At 49.1% G+C, this 23,310-nt stretch overlaps 1 protein-coding gene across 7 annotated transcripts in view; it reads right to left on the reverse strand.

Annotated features, from left to right (window-relative positions):
* TBL1X (transducin beta like 1 X-linked) overlaps positions 1-22,320 on the reverse strand; it is a 214,863-nt gene extending 192,543 nt beyond the window's left edge. For 3 of the 7 annotated variants that reach the window (XM_078064798.1, XM_078064794.1, XM_078064797.1), the window contains exon 1: positions 20,386-20,544. The gene's annotated coding sequence lies outside the window, so the exon portion shown is untranslated. Of the gene's footprint in view, positions 1-150; positions 303-20,385; positions 20,545-22,155 lie in introns of those variants that run through there. The other 4 variants (XM_078064796.1, XM_078064799.1, XM_078064800.1 and 1 more) reach the window with 4 other exon arrangements.
* Between the last annotated feature and the right edge of the window lie 990 nt (positions 22,321-23,310).

Raw genomic sequence — 23,310 nt, forward strand, 5'->3', positions numbered from 1 at the left:
GAAATTTGTAACCGTGTGGTAATGCATCTTAACTCAATTTATTATGGCGATCGTTTCACAATATGTACATAAATCATGATGTTGTACATCTGGAACTAATACAGTATTAAGTGTCAATGTATATTTCAGTTTTTAAAAAGAAGGGGGCACCTGGGTGGCTCAGTAGGTCAAGAGTCCAACTGCTGGTTTCGGGTATCTTGGAGTTGTGGGATCGAGTCCCACGTCAAGCTCTGCGCTCATCGGGGAGTCCGCTTGAGATTCTCTCTCCCTCTGCCCCTCCTGCTCGTGCTCACGCGCGCTCTCTATCAAATAAATAAATAAATATTTAAAAAATAGAAATAAAAAAGATCAACTAGAGGATGGAACAGCCTTAGTGGGCCCTGACCCTCTCTGTGCCCCCCATAAGCCAGTAAAGGTCTTGTTCCCACACAGGGAATCCGCAAGAACAAAAGCCCTACTTTCACAATTACCGAACCATTGATACACACACAGAGAACATTCTGATTACTTCCGAACTTGCTGGTAGCCCCAAGAGGCGATACCTAGTTGATCAGAACACAGCGAACTCTAGGAGATAGAGCACCCTCTACATCAAATGCTTCCCCAGCTGGCTTTTCAAAAGAAAACACGTATTTGCACTTGCTATGCACAACGGAGGTGAGGACCGGAGAAGCTTTAACTCACTACTTTGGTTGTCGTGCCAGCAAGGAATTCCGAATTTTTTTTCATACCTCAAACATTTCAATCACCAAAATAAAAACAACATGAGTGTAGGAGGAAGAATGAGGCGGTCAGCCTCTCAATAACTTGCCGCCATCCTTTAATGAGGTCAAAGTTTTTTTTCTGCCACACAGCAAGCAAGCATCCACATGCTAACCATCGGCCCCAGAAGACTGGAGACAGGATTTATAGCAAGGTATAAAAGGCGAGTCTGTGGAAGCTTGATAAACGATCCTTAACCGCAGAGTGCAATTTGCATTGCAATGGATACCGTTGGCAAGTGACCAATAATTATCATAGGCTCACTACTGTGCAGAACAAAAAAGAAATTTAAGGCATGATCTTTGCTATCAAGAACTTGGCAGTCCTGCTGATAAGGAAAAAGAAAATACATAATAGAAATAGTTGACAAAGGGCCACCTGGAGAAAAAAAAAATACTAAGCTCACAATGGAAATCTCCTAATAAAAAACAGATTTTTCAACACCAAATAAATGCTCCGTTTATTAGTTGAGCACTAGTAAAGAATTAATACAGCTTAAAGGATTAGTACAGTACCAAGCAAATGATCAAAAGTCGCAGATACCATAGAGACCCAGTCAAGACCCATGAGTTTTAACTTGCTTCTTCGCAGCCGTCTGTGAGAGTTTAAACAATGCACTTGCGCTCCTCAGTTGGTCTTTATATGGGAGGGATGGCCAATTCCCCTTCCTTGTTGGGACAGTCCTGCAAGACAAGGTCCTCAAACTCCAAAGTGCACGAGAACCACCTGGAAAGTACCTGTTTGTGCTCCGAACGTTGAACATTCGGGCCCAGGGCACACAATGCCTAGTAGAGAGCGTGGTCTCGCGCATTATGAGGGGATGCAGCAGCATCGCTGGCCTCCACCCACTAGATGCCAGGAGCACCCTCTCTCCTAGCTACTTATGACAGCCAAGAATGCCTCCAGACATCGCCAAATGTTCCCTGGGGACACGAGTGGTGCCTCCCTCACCCCCCGTCCAGGTGGCTCTAAGACAGACCCAAAGAAGCCGCATATTTAATGAGTACTACCTACGGAGCTGATTTTCCGGGATGCAACTGGGTGTATCCAGGCTCCTCCACTGGGGTCATCTGCCCTCCCCCACACACATCCCACTTCTTCCCTCCCCTCCTCCCTACACTACAAATATGCATTTGTGCCCGTGGCCATGTGACTTTAGAGGACCTCCAGACTAGCACAGCCCTCCCCACTCCATGGATGGTGGATCTGGCCACATGGCTCGTTTGGGTCACTGGGATGTTAGTGGCCGTGACAGGAAGACGTTTGAAATGTGCCCACATGATTTAGCTTGGCTTCTTCTCATATCAGAGGGAAGCACCACGATATGCCCTAGGGGTCCACTGGCCCACATACAAGCATGTCCCCAAGCTGCGCCCACAATCCCAGTTCTTTTCCAAGATGGAAAACAACTCCTGCTTGTGCTCAGAGGGAAACCGAGGCTCAGCGAGCGGGCTGTATCATCAGTGAGTGGTAGGCAGACAAGCAAATAATTTCATGGCCCCCTGACTTCTAAGTTACTCAAGAGACAAACAGCAAATACTAAATAAATACATGAACCTTGCAGGCTTCCGAGGAAAAAACTAAGAGACAGAAACCAAGGGCATCAATGTAGTGGGGAGAAGACTGACCCCGGAGAGAGCCGCACCGTAACCCTGGGACCCGTGAAATGTTTGACAGGGAAAAAGAGCCTTGCAGATGTGGCTAAATTCAGGATCCTGAGACAGGGAGACGATCCCGGATTATCCAAGTGGGCCCAAGGTCGTCACACGGGGAGCATCTTTCCACGCCGTGGTTAGGGGGATGTAACTATGCAAGAACACAGAGATGCCACTCTGCTCGGTGGCTTGGAAGATGGAGGAAGGGGCCACAAGCCGAGGAATGCAGGTGGCCTCTAAAAGCTGGAAAGGCAAGGAAAGGGACTCTCTTAAGAGCATCTGGAAAAGCATGCAGCCCTGTCAACATTCTGATTTTCACACAGTGAGACTCATGTCAGACTTCTCATACCTCTAGAAGTGTTAGGATGATAAGTTTGTGTCATTCAAGCCAGGAAGCCTGTGGTCATCTGTCACTGCAACAATAAGAAACTAAGACAGTCGGTGAAAAGGAGATCAACCAAGAAAACACGCGTGACCTTCCTAGTAAACCCTTTGCTGGAGAAACACGCAACCCAGAAAGCCGTGGCCCATGGATGGCTTGAGAAAAATCAGCCTCCCTAGTCTCCCACCCAACCCCAGAATGGTAATTATGGTACTATACAAAGGGTTTGTAAACTCAGCAAAGTAAACAACTCTACGATTCCGTTACGGTGTTAAGTCAGGGTTGTGGCTTCAGGGAGGCCCTAGAAAGAAACCAAAGTCTAGCTGGATGAAATCCCATGACCTCAGAGCTGGAAGGAACTTCACACCACACCCTTGGAAAATTCAAGCTTCCTAGGCTTCATCCCAAGAAAGGACTTTCGAAAACCCCACCCAAACATGCAGCACAATGGAGGGGCCAGCAGGTGCCCCATTAATCAGCCACAACTGTTTGCTACGCTGATCTTTAGGGGAAAAGAGGGAAGAACAAAAGACAAAGAGAAGGAAGAAGATTACAGTTTATGCCAGGCTGGAAGCTGAAATGGAAAGAAACTGTGAACCCTTTTCCACTTTAAATGTAATCAGAGACGGGGGAGTCTCTGGTTCACACATCCCCTGACATTCTTTCAGCTCAAGCCCCCACCGCTCACGCCAAGGCTTCCTGGGCTACCCAGAGTTTCCACAAAACGTGTACCAAGAAACCACACAACAGATGCTACAGCGTGGAGGAACCTCAAAAATATTAAGTGAAAGGAGCCAGACACGAAAGACCACGGATCGTTTTGATTCCCTTTATAGGAAATGTCCAGAATAGGTAAGTCCAGAGACAAGAAGATGAGTGGCAGCCAGAGGCTGGGAGATGCAGGGAAATAGGGAGTGACGGCTGACCGGGTATGTGGTTTCTTTTTGGGGTGATGAAAACATTATGGAATTAGGCAGTGGTGGTGGCTGCCCAGCCTTGTTTATTCCAGGAAAGCCCTGACGTGTACCCTTGACAGGGGTGAGTCCCACGGTATGTGAATTACATCTCCATAAAGCTATCATGTTAAAAAGAAAAAGAAGAAGAAGAAACTAAGACATGAGCTCATGATTACGAGTCACTGCAAATTTTTAAAAATGTAACCATCCCAATGAGATGAGCCTACTTAACCAGTCTGGAATCCTGCACAACAATCCACTCCACAGCATGTCCTGAGTAAAGATTCTCAGACAGTGAGCTGAGGTCAGCAGCCAAAGATGTGAAGCCGTGACCCGAGGCAATACGGAATGGACGGAATCAGGAGCAAAAAGGGTAAGACCTGGGCTCGGCGATCAAGTGCAAGAAGATGCTTTTTACAAAAAAAGACGACTTTGCAATCACTTAAAGCTGCTCTCCAAAATAAAGGAAGTACCTTCCCCCCTCCCCCACCACAAAAAATTTTTTTAATGTAACACATGCCTTGGCTATGGTAGTAAACATCTACTGATAACATCTACCTGCTCCAAATTAGTGAATTCAGATTAGACTCCTGAATAGGAAATTAAAAATAAAATATATACTGAAAATAAAAGAGGGTTATTGGTTTGGGGCTGGTGGTTTTAGGTGAGAAGGGGTGGGATGCAGAAGGGATGGATTTGGTTGCCCTGGGAGAGGAAAGGCAGGTGAACAGCGACGCTTCGCCCCAAGGACCCAGGGGGCACAGCAGCAGCAGGGGGCCCTGGGCACAGCGCCTAGGTCCGAGCCAGCCCCTGCGGCTGGGTGCTGACCACAATGCTAGGCCACCTCCTCAGAAGGTAAGAAGGCATCAGTCAGCTCCCCAAAGAGTCCAATAAGGGCAGACCCCTGTGGCCGGGGCTATCACGGCTGATGTTGGGGTGACATCAGCACCCTGACCCTGCAACCCTGAGTTTTTCTTCCCTTGGACATAAGGAAGTAAAACCCAGAAGCCAAGAGGAAAACACGGATACCAACAACCACACAAAAATGGGAAGCCTGGTGATTAAAACCACAAGCGACATTATAAGACAAGGAACAGTCTAGAGAGAAATATCTGCAACAAATAACAAGGCAGTAACAACCAAAGTCTATGAAGACTCAACATGTGCCTGGTCTAAGACCGGCAGCTGGGAACCTGCTAGAAATGCAGTCTCGGGCCCCACCCTCCATGTACTGAATCACAAAGTCTGGGGATAAGGCCTGGCAATCCGCGTTTTCACAAGCTCTCCAGGGCATTCCGCCACACGGTCAAGTTTGAGAATCCCTTGCATGGCGACAAAAACATTTACAGCAGCATTATTCTTAAGGGCCAAAAAAATGTCAAACCCCCCCACCCAAATGTCCAACAACTGGCGAAGGGACAAACAAAACGGTGGTACATCCACATCCCAAAGAATCCCACCTGGCTACAAAAAGGAATGAATTCATAATACGGGCCACAACATGGATGAACCCCCAGATCATTATGCTGAGTGGAAAAAGGCAAAATCACGAGCGCATACCGTGTGATTTCACTGATAGAAAATTCTAAAAAATGCAAACTACCCGATCCAGTAACAGAAAGCTGATCAACGCGCGACGTGGATGGAAGGAGGGTTGGAGGGAGAGCCCAGAAAGGCACTAGGAAATGTGAAAGTGATGTATTTGCTTCGATACATGTAAGTAGATAGATGGATAGATTACCTACACACGCTTGTGAAACCAGCACCACAATCAAGATGAGAAACCCGATTAAAGGCACAACTTCTATATGCGTAGTTTACTGTACTTCAGTCATACTTTAATACAGCTCTAAAAAGAAAGAGAGCAGAGGAGCGAAGTATGATAGGGTGCCACTTGGATAAAACCACGGGACTGCATTTCTGTACATGGGCAGCCGAACATGCTAGAGGCAGATCTATCCTGCCGCACTTGACACACTGTTCATGTTGATTATTCCGGGAGAAGAGGAGGAAGAAGATACAACTCCACATTGCTTCAATTCATGGAAGCTGGCCTATCATCATCCTGTGTTCCCTCGGGAAAGAGCCTGAGCTTAGAATGGGCAAAAGAAACAAAAGACTCAGAAAGGGGACGTTAGGAGATCTTGCACCTTGGAAGGCGCGGAGGACGGCGGGTTGGGGGCGGGCGGGAGCAAGAGGCCCCGCAGAGCAGAAACCAGAGCTGGACGCAAGGGGCAGCTGTTGCAGCGAGGTGCGAGACAGAGGACGGAGGTGTGCAGGATGGAGTCGCAGGCAGGGGCCCCGAACTTCTCAGGGCACTCTCAGGGGACGCCGAGGCAGACGGGCCTCCCTAGAAGGGGAGGGTGCCGGCACGGGGCGGGCCTCCCCCCTAGCCAGTCCAGAAACACTTTCCATGACAAGGTGACGGCTGGAAGCAGCCCCTTGCATTTAGATGGTCATAGTTTTCAGAGCCTTTATGCGGGGTCTCGATCTTTCTCCCTCTTTTTTCAGTTCTTAGGGAAACAGATAAAGATGGAAATGTGAGTCCCAGATCCAAGCCAAAGGGTGGCTCCAGATTTCTCTGTCTACGCTGCAATTTCGTTATCTGTAAATGAATACCTCTAAAGGCATTGAAAGTAATTTTCCCTCTCTACAGTTAACTCCAAAAATCTCGTTTATCCTTTACTTTAAAAAAATCCCCATTCCCCTGGAGCGTGTGAAGACTGAAAGATGCCCGCACCTCTTTCATAAGCCTAGTGGTACCTATACTCCTTCAACGTCACCAAGTCTTTATTGAAGACCTAAGCACCACATTTCAAACTCCCCCCAGATTAAAGTTACGAAGGCAAGGTGTCTTGGCCTCCACACTCCTGAGCTCTTGGGCTGGGGAACTATTACTGGTACAGGGGGACATCCTCTGGCATTGTCAGATGTGCGAGGCACCGCTCGCCTCTACCCACCAGGTGCTGGGGTACCCCGTCCCCATTTGTAACCATCAGAAGGATCTCCAGACATCATCCGGCATCCCCTGGACACAAAACTGCCCCTCGTGGAGGAAGAGGGAGCTAAGGTATATCCCAGGCCAAGATCAAACTTCCCTCAAAGCCTCATAGTCAACGCCATGGAACAAATAAGAGGGTAACTGCAAGAAGAAAGATGAGGTTTTGCTGTATGGTTGTGTGCTGGGTTCACCAAGGACTGAGCCCATCACCGGAGAGGTAACCCCTTTCCCACAGTCCTCACCTGTCCCAGGGGCCCTTTATGCAGGACCCCCCGACTCTTAACGTGACCGGTTACGAGAAGCTCCTCCTGATTCTGAGCCAACTACTTCCCACGTGGATCCACAAGGAGAGCCTGCAAAACTTCCATCACTACCCTGATTTTGCAGAAGAGGGAACGGAGGCATGCCTATTATTCTTGCCTTCTTCCCCTTCTCCCCACTTCTCCCTCTCCCACTAAATCGGGCCCTCACCATCCACCACCCCGTAAGCTCAACCAAGCACAGAAGTACTTGTTCTGAGAAAAGGGAAATCTGTAGAGACAGAAAGGAGATTAATGGCTGCCCGCGGCTGGGAGGTAGGAGCCAGGATTGATGGCAAATGGACACGAATGACCATATTGAGGAATGAAAATCGATTATGACGATGGCTGCGCAACTCCGTAAATTTACTAAAAATCATTGAGTCGTACGCTTAAAATGGGTGATTTTTATGGTATGTAATTTATACCGCAATAAAGTGGTTTCAGAAAATCAACTTGATATAAGTCAGATTTAGAGTTCTATATTAAATTAAACACCACCACAAGCGGGCATCCTCAGCTATCCAAAGGCAAAGCAAATATCTATGGCAAACCCAAACAAAACAAAGTAACACATAGCTTGCAGGGAGGGAATGACAATCCAACCTGAATCTACAATGTGTCCAACTCAATCCTGTGAACTAAATACGCCGGAACACTACCAACTGCCCAGCCCAGTGGTGTGCACGGAGAAATTCCACTCCGCCAAACATCGGGGCCATCAGAAACCCACACCAAAATATACACATGTTGTCCAAATATAGAGCATTCAATGGAAAAGCAAACAGGACAGGAAACAGAGGAGGCTGAGCATTTACTCTGAGATGGCCAATCGCACCCAAAGTTCCCTGAAGGCAAATGTCAAGCGAAAAAAATGGGACCCCCAGCTTATCCCTGTATCATGCCAGGCACAGAACACAGAGGCCACTAAGAAAATCAAAATTCACAAAGGACAGCTTATTCTGTGCGCCATTTTAAATTTAAACACGAACCGGGAAATAAAAACATACAGCCTCATTTCAAGTAACTTTTCGGAAAACATGTCCAGGATAATTTAAAAAAAAAAAAAAATTACAAAATGAAACTAGAAACTATTACATGAATGTGCACTGCACCGCCTGAGATAAAAATGAAGTATTTCCATGAGCTAATCTTATTCTATATTTAGTTTGAGTATATGAATGTAATTAACCAAGGTTATATAATTTTGCTAACATCAAATTTCCAATTACAAAGATTCACATACAGTTATTTGAACTACAACTGATTTATTTATTTCTGTGGAAAAATGAAGAGAGCTAATTTTAATAACCCAATCTTCCTAAGGAAAAGGAACTGCTTTCTCTGATACAAATTATGTAAACGGTACTTCAACAAAGCTATAAACTAATTTGTTTTTATATTCTCTTTTCAAAGGTTAGCGGACTCAAACATTGAATGTTCTGATGGCTTCTGGCATTTGCCCTGCTCCCCTCACTCCTGCGTCATACACCTATGCACGCCTCACGTTCCCAGAAAATTACACACAGACCTTTGCACGTGACCAGCACCTGAGGGATGCATTCAGGAAACAGAATCAACTTTTGTGCGGGCTTCTAAGAACAGTCTCCTTTGAGGGCCATTTTCCGAGATACATCTCTCTGAAATACTATACCGGGTAATTTGGCAGGCAAATAATCAAATGAATAATTATTAGTGTTCCCCCCAAAAGCAAAGTAGAAGAGGATTCCGGTTCAGAGCTGAACTGATTCACCGGTGTCTGGCTGACCCAGCCGCAATACGAAGTCAAGACCTGGACAGAGCTCGAGGCGTCTGGCTAAAAAAGCAAACGACTTGGTGTAACTTCTCTTTCTTCTTAAAGGGGCAGGGGCAGGGGCAGATCAAGTACAATCCCAAAGACGCTCATTCTAACTCATCCACTACAGAAACTTCCACGTATTGATCTCTAGAAAGGAGAGACAAAGCTTCATGACAGGAGAGTAAAAAAAAAAAAAAAATTCCTCCTGTTTCTCCTCCTTACACTAGGTGCCTTCCATTGCCATAAAGAGAAGCGATTTTTTTCAAGTAGGAGATAAATATTTCAGTTTACCAACAGACAAATGAATGTTTGTGATCCTGACGAGCTTTAATGACGTTTGGCACTAGGTGTCCTGTGAGCACGGGAAGCGAACAAGAATTGTTCACCTATCGGCCTTTGAATTCACTTGCAAATCTCTGGGCTTCATTTTACATACAAAGTTACATTGCAAATTCAATATTCACAAAGGGAAAAATTGATGTGAACACCAAAAATGACACAGAAAAGCCCAAGCTAACCTATCAATCATTTCAAGTTAAACAAACAAACAGACTGCTGTGGAAATCCTGGAAAGACTCGCGACTCACACGGAGTCTCACGAAAACCAAACCTTTAGACAAAAGACCTGACGTTTGGGCAGGTGAGTCTTGATTCTCCACAGCCCACAATGTGGTCTGAATCACGAATTTCATTTTTATATTTATTTGCTCTCTGTAACACCAGCAATACAGCATCGACTAAGTTTTCTTTTTATTTATTTAGTTTTAAGTAGGCTCCCCACCCAGCGTGGACCCCAGCGCCGGGCTTAAACTTCACGACCCTGAGATCAAGACCTGTGCGGAGATCAAGAGTCAGACACTTTAACCGACTTAGCCACCCAGGCACCCCAAATTTTCGCTTTTAAAAACAAACAAACAAAACAAAACACCTCTACTGTGAAATATTGTTTTAAGTGTATTTTTTTTAAAGATTTTATTTATTTATTTTTTTTTTTTAAAGATTTTATTTATTTATTTGAGACAGAATGAGAGAGAGAGAGAGAGCACATGAGAGGGGGGAGGGTCAGAGGGAGAAGCAGACTCCCTGCCGAGCAGGGAGCCTAATGCGGGACTCGATCCCGGGACTCCAGGATCATGACCTGAGCCGAAGGCAGTCGCTTAACCAACTGAGCCACCCAGGCACCCAAAGATTTTATTTATCTATGAAAGAGAGAGAGAGCACATGAGGGAGGAGGGTCAGAGGGAGAAGCAGACTCCCTGCCGAGCAGGGAGCCCGATGCGGGACTCGATCCGGGGACTCCAGGATCATGACCCGAGCCGAAGGCACTCGCCCAACCAACTGAGCCACCCAGGCACCCTGTTTTAAAGTGTATTTAATAACAACCATGACCAATGAAATAGGTCTTTGGAAAAAGACCCACAAATAAACAGCCAGACTGAAGAAAGCCAAAGACTTTAATGGCAATCCCATTCGTGCACTCTCTCTCCTGTTGGTTGTCTTCAAAAGTCTGAGTCTCCTTCAACAAGCCTGGTTCTCAGGAGCCCTGAGGGAAACTATCAACGAAAGCAGCTGATTTATAAACAGAATTAAGTGATTATGAAAACACTCCCGAGTCACGAAATGCATGAAAAGCACAGCACTGTTCCAAAATTTCATCATGCACCTGCAACAGAGGTACTGTCATCTGGTTCTACAACACGAGTATTTTTTCAGCTTTTAAAACACACAAAACCCAGCAGATCCAAGTGCACACATGTACACACACATTCTGGCAGCTGAAGCCAGAGGGAAAGGGGAGTACATCTGTGTCCCACTTGCATTCACGTACTTCAAAAGTGCCCCCTCTGCCCAGCACCTCTGGGGACCCATTCGGTCTAAATGTCTTTTCACTGCATATCCTGATCAGTGAAAAAGTTTCTAGCACAGGCCCCCAACCCAGGCAATTAACTATACACAACACTTGACTAACATTACAGGCATTTTTCACAAACTACAAAAATAGACCTAAGTATCAGACACAGAGTAAGTGGACATTGTGTGTTTCTTCCTGCACTCCCAATAAATCTCACCGTGCACCTGCCAGAGGACAGGAAATCGACTTGGGAGACCACTTTGGGAATTAAAACCTGACACTAGGCAGTCTGGTTCCTCCCGCCCCCAACAAAATGTGGAGACTACTGGTTTAAAGGAAATGTACAGAGAAGCCCATGAAATTTATCAGAGTGTCCCATGAAATTTATAAGGCAACTCTAATTTCCACAGGCCTCTCGTCTTGTTCTCATCTGGTCTACAATAATTTCTGTCATGCACTGGACACATGAGATAATTAATTCTTATTTTCATCAACTTCTGAGCTGGGTACACCTTGGAAGTTGTTTCTTCCCGTGAGGCTTTTTAAACCCTTTCACTATCCCCGGAAATGGTTGAAATTGGCAAAGAATCACCTGTGCATCTTAGAAATACAAACCTAATACAAACCTTAGAAATACAACTAACCAAGTTAAAAGTTAAACCAAATGGTGTCTCCCAGACTGATCTGCAACTGTCAGAAAGTGGCAATCACCGTTTTCACGCTGGTAATTGTGACTACTTGAGTCTTTACCAACACCTAGTTGGCACTGAAGTTGCGTGGGACTCAAGTGCCTGATAAGGACTGTGCTGGAAAAAGAACCTAAGGCAGGGACCCAAGTTTAATCTGTTTCCCAAATGAAACAAATGGTAGAGACCTCAATTCTCAGCTCAGCTGCTGGTATCAAATACAACCTACAACTCCAGAACCACCTGGAACTTTTTTTTTTTTTTTTTGCAATCACCCAGAACTTTATAGATACTGGGAATTAGGTTCTCATGCTGGTGCAATAGATTTCTGCATGACATGACTTTGGTGACAGACTGCCACTCCACTTTCTCATTTCTCATCTTCAAATGGATGTCAGAATTACAAGGATAACTGCAAGAGATGAGCTGACCTGGTGATGACTAAGTATCCCCTGGACTCGAAACAGAAATCGCTGCTCCGTTGTGCTCAATTGTTCTCCCAATTCTTACAATGATTTATATGGTCTTACAGTATTAAAGCATTTGTTATTTCTGATCTAAGAAATAAAACAGCATCACGTACAGTAAGCTTTTTGTCCTCTTTTCCACCTATAGGGATCTTCAAACAAACAGAAACGTGTGCAGAACTGAATACCAGACGTTTGCACGGGCTCTAAGGCCCGATGACGATGGGCAAGCAAGTTGATCACAGGAAGGAATCACGCTAAGAAAGGAGCAGTGTCCTCCTAAGCTCACTGCAACATGGGTGATGCTGGGTACCTAAGTTCTCAGTAGACTTCAGGAAAGTTTTCAGTTTCTTAAAAAGCGGGAAGGTAATTAGGTTTGGAGGGTGGAAGCCCTCCTACCTCCTCCTACCTCTGCATTCTCCCTGGGGGTTGGTGGCAAGTGTTCCAGAAAGGAAAGGAAAGTGCTCTGTGCTGGCTATTTAGGCTCATAGGTTCCAGGTTCCAGGGAAGCAGGTGAAGAAAACTCTCATTTTCTTTTAAACCTTCAGGCAACATCCACCGAGGTAGGGGAAGAAAAAAAATAAATCACAGGAATTGAAAGGACACCGTTCGCAAGAATAAACACTGTAAACTGTACCATAAGCATTGTTTGTGCTTATTTTCCACAGTCTTGGAAGACTGGGAAACCACAAAACTCATAAAAATTATCCCAAGGCACCCAAGAGCCCAAAGTGTCTTCTGAATTGCTAGTGTGTGTGTTTTAAGTAAAATATACAACATATCAAGGTTAAGTTAAATACTGCCTATTCTAATGTGAGTAAAGTGACAGTCGAAGCATGGGGCATAACCATCAGTTTCCCTAAACTTTTCACTAACAGAATCCTTAACTTTTCTTTAAAAAAAAAAAAAAAATGGGGCGCCTGGGTGGCTCAGTCGGTTAAGCGTCTGCCTTCGGCTCAGGTCATGATCCCAGGGTCCTGGGATGGAGCCCCGCGTGGGGCTCCCTGCTCGGCAGGGAGTCTGCTTCTCCCTCTCCTGTTCCCCCCTGCGTGTGCTCTTTCTCTCTCTCAAATAAATCTTTAAAAATAAAAAATATATTTTAAAAAAAGCCAACCGAACAATTAAGCAGCATACCTTTTCCAAATGAAAATCCTCACACAAGAGAGATAGGAAAAGCCTCAAGATCATCTCACCTACCCTCTGACTCGTGAGGACGCACCCAGGTTTTCAATGACCTCACACAAGCAGGCAGACCACCCAGGGCAGGAAGAAAAGTAGCCAAAAGCCAAAACACAAAGTCAATTCTTCTGGAAAAGATGCCATTTCTTAGGAGATCACTGGTCCAACATAAAATGCAGTTCAACAATTAGATGGAAACACAGACCTAGGAATTCATTTCTTTCCTCCTACAAAGTAATGCAAATACAACTTTATATCTTTAGCTTGTTGTATCACCCCATTGGCAAAACTGCGACACCTCAATGTGTGGGTCCTGTTTTTGAAACCAAAGACAGGGCTTTATAACCTACTGATACATTTCACATATTAAACATCTCTCGGGAGTACAGCGGAAAGATTTGGGAAACATTTCTCTGAAAGCGCATCAGAAAACATCCCATTTCGACTCATTTGGCAGCGAGAATTAACTGGCATAGAAAAGAGCAAATCTTTGGCAGCCCCAACAAAACACCTAATATTCTTTCTCCATAGCTTCTTACAAATACTGTTAGGAAGCAGTAAGGTTTTCTTCTCCTTCACCCACAGTGCAAACCCTGCTGTTCGGAGGCAAACACACAGGCTCAAGTGTGCAAAAGTGTGAAGTTCGAGGGTCATCAGAGAGAAACACAAAGGAGGGTACTGGGAGAATGGAGGGGTTCCCCTAAGGGCATCTGATGCTGAGCTGAAATGCAATTACCAGGACCTGAAGGGCAGAGCTGACGGGCCAGCACCTCAGTTAGTGCTGGGGGGGGTGGGGGGGCTGGGTGACCGCGGGGGCACCACAGATGGCCTTTGGGGTGTTGGGACTTGTTCTGTATCCCCATTTCGGTGCTGGTTACACAAACCTACACGTGTGCTAACATTCATAAAACTGTACACTGAACACCAGTCAACCTTCTCGTATAGTAATTCAGAAAGTTACAACATACACATGCGTGTATATAAACCAGCCCTGAAATTTAACTTAAGGGCACTGGGGGGTGGGGGGGTAAGGAAAGGAAGCAAGTACTAGAGACCATCATAACTAATAAAGATGCATTTGCACACCCAATTCCCAATCTCAGAGTGGAGAAGGTATCAATATGTGGGGCTCTGAGCATAATAATCCTACCTCTTTTCAAGTCTGAGAAATAAATTCTATTTTCTCTCTCTTTCAATGAGAAAACGAATGACAGAGAAAGAAACTGATCTGCCCAAACACGCAGTCAGCGCATGGCAAGCTGGCTACAAACCAGCTTTCCCCCATAGCCACATCATCTGCCCCAGGGCCACCAGGAGCCCAATAAGGAGCCCCATGCAGGCCGAGCGTGGCGCTCCTCTGGGGTCACAAGGACATGGGGCCTCAGGTAGGCTCCGGATGCCCGGGCACACCTCACAACAAGACTCTAGGTGCCAACGGCGCCCTTTTCCAGCTGATACTTGGAAAATGCAGGTCCACGTCTGGCTGCCCTCCTTTGCTAAATTCGAGCAGTCAGAGGAAGGGATGGCCACTGAGGCATCATGGAGTACTGCAAGCAACGGAAACCTCACTCACTTGCCCCCACCCTCCCAAGGGCCTGGACGGGCCTGCAGGTGCGGGGGTTAACCTCACCTCTAGGTTCACCCACACTGCGCTGGGTAAAACAGAGCCTGTATGAGACAGGGACCACTTCTTCCGTAATAAATATCAAAAGTACACAGAAGCTGACCAAAAGTAAGACCTAGCCAATGTGCGACACATCAATAGAACCGTGAGGAAAAAGTCGAGAAACACGCCTTCAAAGTGCACTTGCATCTGGGGGCTCTAAACTACTTGGGTTGAGGGGGAGCTCAGGCAACGAACAGCCGCCCCCCCACACACACACCTGTTGGCCTTGTTTCTATTCCTTCTTCCAAGTCCATTCACTCCTACCTCCTCTTTCCCCTCCTCCTGTGAGCAACAGAAACTCCCTTTCTCAATCTGCAGTATGATTTACCTCCTAACGGATTCCCAAAAAGCACACGTGTGCCGTGAGAATACAGAACTTGCCATATAGCTTTTGCTCGGCACCCACCTCCCCCAGATTCTGTCCCACACGTGGTCGTATGCTGACCGTTTAATTCAGGGTTGGCGTCTCCACCTTGGCCCTCTTGGCATTTGGGTCCAGATCATTCTTAGTGGTGGGGACTGTCCCGTGCAATGTAGGATATTTGGCAGCATCCACAGACCCCGTAGATCCACCATCCCCCTCCCCCCGACTGCAACAACTGAAAATGTTTCTAGATGTTTCCTTGAAGGTAGTGGGCAAAAAGGCCCCCACTGAGAACCCTTAGTTGACTGCCAGATTCTGGAGTTCAGGGCTCAAAGTACAATTGCCATAAACCATCTCCTCTGTCCTCATCTCCAAAGACGTCCCTTTCTTTGGAAGCTGAGCATCATCCCCATCTCCACCTGTTCCCACCTACCACTGCACCCAGTTTCCTCTGCAAGACTGAAACATCTCTCTTCCAGTGTCTTCACTTTAAATTTGCCCCAATTCCATTTTTCACTGGCTTCCAGTTCACGTCTGCAGTCTTCGATCACGTAGTGGACTGCCAACAAGTATTTCATGGCAGTGATACTGGAGGGAACCTGCCCATGCAGTGCATACAACCATCTTTAGTCAAGTTCCCTGCACCCTGGTCCAGAAGCCACCCGGGGAGCGAATTCCTGAATGACAGCGTTTTTCCCTTGAGGTCTTCAACGCTTTTTCTCAGACTAAGCTCTCTTTGGGCCGTATAAATATGTTGACTTTGCTAGGCTCTTCCCACATCCAGCTCTTATTTTGGCTTTGTTGGGTCATTTTGCCAATCTGGCCAGTGTAGTCGGTTTGGTCAGGCCCCGTGGAAAGGATGCAGAAGGAGGAAGGGCCGAAGAGGGCAAGACCCAAGGGGAAAACTCACATCCAGTCTCTCCTCAGGAGGCCAGTTACTTCCTTCATACTAAAAATAGTGGGGGGGGGGGGGGGGAGGGCTTATCGTTCCAAGTTTAAAAAAAAAAGTGTTTACAAAATGACTTTAGTCTTGCTTCCTGATTGAAACTTTTTTTTTCAATGTCTTTAGCGGTGAAAGATTAACAGCTTATTGGTTGTAGCACATTATTTTCTTTTTAAGGGGGGGGGCAAATGCCAGGTATCAGGAAACCACAGCAGAGACATGCCAGGCACAGAGCATCTGTGATTGTCATCTAGGCTGGGCACTGGGCCTGGCAGAGCCCCGTGGGCCCCAGCGGAGAGCAGGCAAGGGGCAGCCCCAGCTATGAGCCGAGCTGGCTGAGCTGGTGGCCGCCCCAACAGGTAACTGAGAATCTCAAATCCTGGCTCTGAGGACCTCCGTGAGCTGGCTTTTCTGGGTCTGGCCTCCCTAGGCAGAGACCCCTCTCCCACCTCTGGAAGACAATCAGGGACATCCCTGGTATTTAATAAGTACTTTCAGCCAAACTCGGACAGGTCACACCAAAGCTGTGAGGAAGCAAAAGAGAGTGAGGACAAAGGGCAGAAAGGTGATCTGGGAGGTCACCTCTCTGAGAGACACGAAATTGGGTACCCCCCCCATCCTCGTCTACAAATAAAATTTCTAAGCCACTACTATAAAAAATACAAAGAACTGTGAAAAGGGCAGTTCAACTAAGTAATAAAAATAACATCCTGACTCAGGGACCTGGCATACAGGAAAAGGCTACAGCACTCAGCCATTTAAAAAAAAAAAATACTTTGACGACTGTGATATGTCACTTTATTGGAAAGAATCCCTATGAGCCTTAGGGAAGGTTCTGACCTCCAGAGACGGAACCTCAAAACTCAAGACTTAAACTTCAAGGGGTGGGGGGTGCTGAAAGCCTATGGTATCGAGAGCAAGCAAGGGCTAAAACACATCACACACAACCACGCCCGCAATCACCCACTCAGGGCCTCACCGAGGTTGACAACCTGGACTCCCGAACAGCCCAGGGGATGCTCACCACAATCTGCTTAGGTGGGCATCTTGGAGACTGGCTGACGGCTATGCCTTTTTTCAGATGGGGAAATCGATGCAGACATGCTTCCTGCCTCCCCCAAGGTTAAACACTCAGGCACAGACTCTGGCTTGGAGTCCTGGTTTTCTAATCCAAAACTGATCAAAGCACCCCAATACAAAACTATAGCTCTCAACTGCAGGTTAAGAATCCATTCACCGGGGGAGGGCTGGCTCATCAGTAGAGCATGCGACTCTTGATCTCAGGGTCATGAGTTCAAGGCCCACATGATGAGTTCAAGGCCCACATGGGGCAGGGAGCCTACTTTAAAAAAAAAAAAAAGGGTCCATTCTCTGAAATCACTTTCCTGGGTCAATCACTGGCGGAAACGGGTTTTTTAAGTTTACTTGTGAATTATTTCAAACTTTTATAGCTTCTCCTTCCCCCCCAACAAAAAGTACACTAACTTATTTTATTAATATTTCCTTGCAGTAACTACAGAGTAGCACCCTCTAACAGAACTTTCCGTGTGTGCCTTGCTCATACGGTGACCACTAACCACAGGCACCTACAGGACGTGAATTATGGCTCCAGGGACTGAAAGAACAGAACTGTTAATTTTATGGAGTTTTAATTAATTTGAATCTCAATGCTCACATGGGGCCACTGGTTACCATATTGGACAATGAAGCTATAAGAGCGATTCCTCCACTGGGGTCAAAGTCTCTTCATTCCATGGAGCTACATCTCTATCTCTACGCAGACTTCAATGTGCACTTTCATTCATCAACATCTGTATCTACACACAGATTTCAACGTAGACTCTCATTCGTCAACGTGTGCATGTAATATGAAGAGCTTTAGCTGTCCAAACATGAAAACTCATGCTAGGAAGACATGAAAACAGGAACATCAAGCTTAAGAGCTGGGCTTCAGGAATCAGACAATCCTCCGTCCACTATGTACTAGCAAGTCAGTGTTCTCCGCAGCAGAATGGAAATAATAATTGGTAGGCACAGGGCATTAAGTGCACGGTATTCAAATAACGTAAAGAGGGGGCGCCTGGGTGGCTCCGTCCTTAAGTGTCTGCCTTCGGCTCAGGTCATGATCCCAGAGTGCCGGGATCGAGCCCCGCATCGGGCTCCCTGCTAGGCGGGAAGCCTGCCTCTCCCTCTCCCACTCCCCCTGCTTGTGTTCCCTCTCTTGCTGTGTCTCTCTCTGTCAAATAAATAAATAAAATCTTAGAAAAAAAAAAAACGTAAAGACAATTATTTGATTTGCACAATGGCACAACTAAAATTTATAGGCAACTTTACAGTTTTCAGAAAACTTACACATTCTTTCTGTCCTCACAATACAGCGAGTACCATGATTTCAGTTCCCCTTTTTTATTTTTACACATTTAAGAAACGACGCTCAGAAAAGCTGCAGGCCTTCAAGGTCAGCAGGGTGGGCCCTTTCACTAGTTCAGGCCAAATGGGGACAAAGGCTGGGTTTCTAGCCAAGCATTATGTGTCAAGACAGTTGGATTCAAGGGCTCTGTCCACCTCTTCGCAGGCTCTAGAACCACTGAACCCCTCCTAACAGTCCATTCAGGGAAACTCCTGATGCCATCACCCAGATGAGGAGCCTACAGCTCCCACAGGTGATGGTGAGATTAAGACCAACCAGGACATCACATTCGCACCGTCCCTACTCACCCCATTAAAACATTCAGGAAGGGTGAGGAAATGGGGGTGCGGAAAACTGCAGGACTGATTAAGCTCTGTATACAAGCAAAAAGAAAAACCAACCCCGGAGGATCCAGTAATACTTGCCGCGCAGTGCACACCACCAACTAAAACACCTAAAAATCTCAATTTTTGTCCCACAGGTGGGTGTTCACTTAAGGACCAGAATCCCCTTAAGGGCCATTTTAATAAGCGGGTCAAGTGATGAACTCCATCTTTTATCCCTGGATTAGTTTATCCAGCTGGGTGGTTTTCCACGAGAATCTGCAGCCCATTTGAAACAGTAAGATCCTTTGGGGGAAAAAAGTGTCATCTTAACGTCTTCATTGTGCCATACTCAACATTCTTGCCCCCCACCCCCATCGCCTCTTTTCTAGGAATAACTAGTTGTAAACTTTTTATAAAACCGGCAAGAGTCATTTGCTACCCGGAAGCCACCACTTGGGACCTTCGCAGGGCTCTCCCTTCGCCCCCTCCCATCTAGAGTTCCGCCCCTCCCCTTCCAGGTTAAACCAGGGACTCAGGCGGCGCATCAGCAGAGAAAAACATCCAGAAGTCGGGTCAAGCCGCATGTGACTGTTCAAACCAGAAACGGTTGCAGAGGCAATAGGAGGTGGGTTTTGGTTTCTTTGGGGGTTCTGCTCCACATCATCACCGACTTGGCGGTATTAAAAAAAACCACCTCCAACTCGAACTTTGTGGAATTTCCAACGCAGTTGGCTCGGAGAATGCCAGGCCGTGCAGCGAGTCGGGGCGAGGCCTGACCGCGCGCTCGGGCAGCGCACGTGAAGTCCAGGCCCTGCCCCAGCGCGGGCGGGCCTCTAGCGACCCCAAATTGTCATATACCAGGCGGTCACCGACACGCGAAGGCGCGCCCCCACGCCGTTCCGAGCATCGCCGCCCCCCCTCGTAGGGATGGTCCCCCAGGGAAGCACAGCCCAGGACACCGATCTGGGGGCACCCCTCCCCCGAGCCCCAGGAGCCCAAGAGCAACAGGTCTGCACGCTCTCCAGGCCGCACTCTGCAGACCCCGCCTCACCAGGGGCGCCCCCCCCACACACACACACATGTCGCCCTCAGCCAGGTCCCCTCGCTCGGGCCGGGGAGCTCCGGACTTCCTTGACAGTTTCTGCGTCTCGGAAACTGAGCAGCCGCCGGGCCCGCGTCGCCTTGCCCGCCACTCACTCTACTGCGCGCCGCCGCGCTTCCAGCCGGTCCCGGGCGGGCTGGCCGGCGCCCGGGGATGAATGGGGCGCCCCTCCCCCACGGGGGGGATCCCGCGGCGGCGCAGGTTCGCCCGGCCAGCCCCAGAATCAGCAGACAAAGGGGACAGACCGAGCGCTTCCCCAAACTTACCGGCCGCCTCCCCCTCCCCAGGACAAAGCCCCCCCCCAACCTCCGCCCGCCCCCGACGCGCCGGCACTTTGGGGAGCGGCCACCTCGGGGTATTGTTCAGCCTGCAGGGAGCGCGCCGCACCCCAGCCCGAGCCCCGGGGACAGTTGGGGACCTGCCCCTCCAGAGCCCCGGCGGCGGGCGCCCCGAGCCGCCCGCCAGCACCCCCCACCCCCGCCGGAGAAGTTTGCGCCCCCTGCCCCGCGCCCGGCCGGCTGAGCCCCGCGCACTCACCTCGCCGCCAGCAGCGCAACTTGTGGCGGCGCCGCCGCGCGCCGAGCCTCCCTGTCGCCGGCCGTCGCCGAGCCCGGGCCGTGCCGCGGCCGACGAGGGCCCGGCGCCCTGGAGCAGCCGCGCGCCGCCCCCGGGCCGCCCCCGCCCCGCCGCCGCGAGTCCCGGAGAGGCGCGGGCGCTGGAAAGTTTCGGGTGCCGAATGGCGGCCGAGGGCGCTGCGGCGGCGGCGGGGCGGGGGCGCTGGCGGCTCCTCGCTCCCGAGAGCGGAGAGTGGGGGGGGCTGGGGCGGGAGCGGCGGCGGCGGCGGTGGCGGCGGCGGGAGAGGGCGGGACGGCGGGAGGGACCGGCACGGGCAGTGACCTCCGGGTTGGTGGGGGGGGTGGGGGGGTGAGCGGCCGCCAGCGCGCCGGCCCCGGCCGGGAGGACTTCCAGGGGGGCCGCCGCCGCCCGGGCCGGCCCCTCCCCCACAGCCGGGGGGGAGCTCGCCCCAACCCGCAACCCGTCCCCTCCCCCATGGCCAGGGGGAGGGGAACCCGAGTCCATTCGGCCCCGCCCCTGCGCCCGGGGGGGGGGCCCGCGTCCCAAACCTGCCCCTCCCCCACGGCCGGGGGAGGGGATTCTAGGCCCGCCCCTCCCCCACGGCGAAGGGGGGGCTAGAGTCCGCACCCCCCACGGCCTCTGGGGAGGCCCCGCGTCCCAATCTGGCCCCTACCCCCACGGTGGGGGGACCTGCGACCCTACGCAGCTCTTCACCCCGCGCTCTCCCCTCGCCCCCACGCCTAGCGTGGGTGAGGGGAACTCGGGCCTCTCCCTTTCGCCGTGGCCTCCAGGAGGATGAAGGAAACACGGGCCTACCCCCACGCAGTCCTATTCCCAAACCCTGCCTCCCCCCCCCAGCCAAAAGGGGACAGGAACCCGGGCCACCACCCCCGCGGTTTCCAGGGGGGGAGGGGAACCCGAGCCACTGCTAGTGTTACCCTCCCCCACCTCAAAAAAGCTGCTCAGCTGTCTTAACACCCCTCTGCAAGCTGCCCGAGGGTGCATCTCTCTCAAAATGGGCGGCTTAGAGGACGCCCCAAAGGCCTCTTCCCCCTCCCAAAAAAGTGGGGACTCAGGCGGAGCCTCGACCTTTGCAAAACACCTCCCGGAAAGAGCTAGAAATGCTTGGGGAGAAAGAAACTCAAACACACAGAAGTGGAGGCCAGGAGCTCGGTTGGGCGGGGGCGGAGGGGGCCTATGGAGTTGGGGGTACCTGGGACCTCGGGCCTCCTCACTCCCGACCCCCACCCCACCCACAGGCTTTGCAAAGGGTTTTCTGTTGCAATGGCTTATTCGGCCCAGCCCTAGCGCACCAAAGTCCCCAGAGCTTCCTCCTCCCCTCCAGTTGGGAGACCCCTGCCTACCACTCTCGGCCTTAATTCAATTAAACAGATACCGCGCCCACCACCCAGCACTTTAGCATCTGCTTTGTTGAATATTTTAAGATAACTTTGCCCCTCCCTTTGGTGTATAATGAGCTTTGCGCTCAGAGCCCAGTACACTCAGCATTTTAAACTGTAACCTCACTTGCTCCTTTCTGGGACACTGGACCATTTGTTGTTCAGGTTGTTGGGGGGGAGGGGCCCGAGGTGAGTTTTTAAGGGGCTGGTCCTCCATCAAAAAGGCGGACCTAAAAATTACTCTGCCAAATATTGCTGTAAAACGTCAATGATGTAAAACGACTGTTGCTACACCATTATTAGAGCACATCAATAAAAAATACACACTTACACAGTCTCCATAATTGTGAATCAGCAGGATAGATAGTGTCTTATTATGTATCAGTTGCCATTCAAGGCCCCCCAAAAGGACGTGGGGGGGGGCCTTCCCTTGAGCCTGCCCTTCGTTGCTCCCCGGCTCCCTGGGCTTGTGCGGACTGATGCTGAGGTATTACATGCAATAGAAAAACCAAGGGTGCAATTGAAAGCCCGAGCAAGCTCATGATGCAACCCTGCCCGGGTTACACGTGCTTCCCTTCCCCCACCGCCTGCTGGTGGGAGCGCTGCGTTTTTTCCGCCTGTAGGGTCACATTGTGGTTGATTGATTCTCCTTTCGCCTTGCTCAGTCATTCAGATTTGGAAAGTAAATAACAAGTTGACATCATTACAGCTCTCGGCTTTACGGGGACGCGGCCCTCGGCTACCGCACACTTCCGAGTAGCCGCGCAGCAAAACGGGCCCTCTGGCTTGCCGGCCCTGCCTGTCGTTAGCTGCTTGGAAATTCCGAGCTGAACTTGGTGAAAAGACCTCTTTGTACGTTTTGATTACTTGGCAGGTGCCGATCATTTAAAGTATAGGAAAGTGGTGGAAATCCTCACTCCAAACTATGACCGCTGTGACCAATTTTTGCAGCTGGTCTTCGGTTACTTACGTTGCGAATGAGCTCAGAATCCATCACGTCTCTTTGGTAATGTCCCTACAATCCCAAAGGTCTTCTTGCAAGTAAGGAACGTAGCTTACCCTAGGACCCCTAGGGGACTTGGTAAGACCCCAGTCAGGAAAATAGACCGCCTACGTTTATCATGATATCACTGAAATTCCTCTTTCTGAAATGCTAGATGGGTGGTAGGTAGGGGGTAAATTAGACTATTTTATCTCATGTGTTTTGCAGATTTCTCAAATGTGTGTCCTGTCAGGTGGGAGAAAACAAGGAAAACAGGAAATAAAGCAGAGCAGGAAAGGAGCACCGTGAAAAAAGTAAAAGTTAATATGGTGAGTGCGAGCAGCAATGATTTCCGCTGGTATCCACGACACAAGATCTACATGCCAAACAATTATGTTTGGTTGCTGACTGGATGGAGCTGACAAGAGTCTGCTTGCAACAAATGCTATCAGTATTTCCCCCTAAACAGTAGCCAAAATTTTAATTAAAAGGCAGGAGGAGCCC

This window comes from Halichoerus grypus, chromosome X (genome assembly GCF_964656455.1).
Source record: "Halichoerus grypus chromosome X, mHalGry1.hap1.1, whole genome shotgun sequence".
In the NCBI taxonomy this organism is placed as follows: domain Eukaryota; kingdom Metazoa; phylum Chordata; class Mammalia; order Carnivora; family Phocidae; genus Halichoerus; species Halichoerus grypus.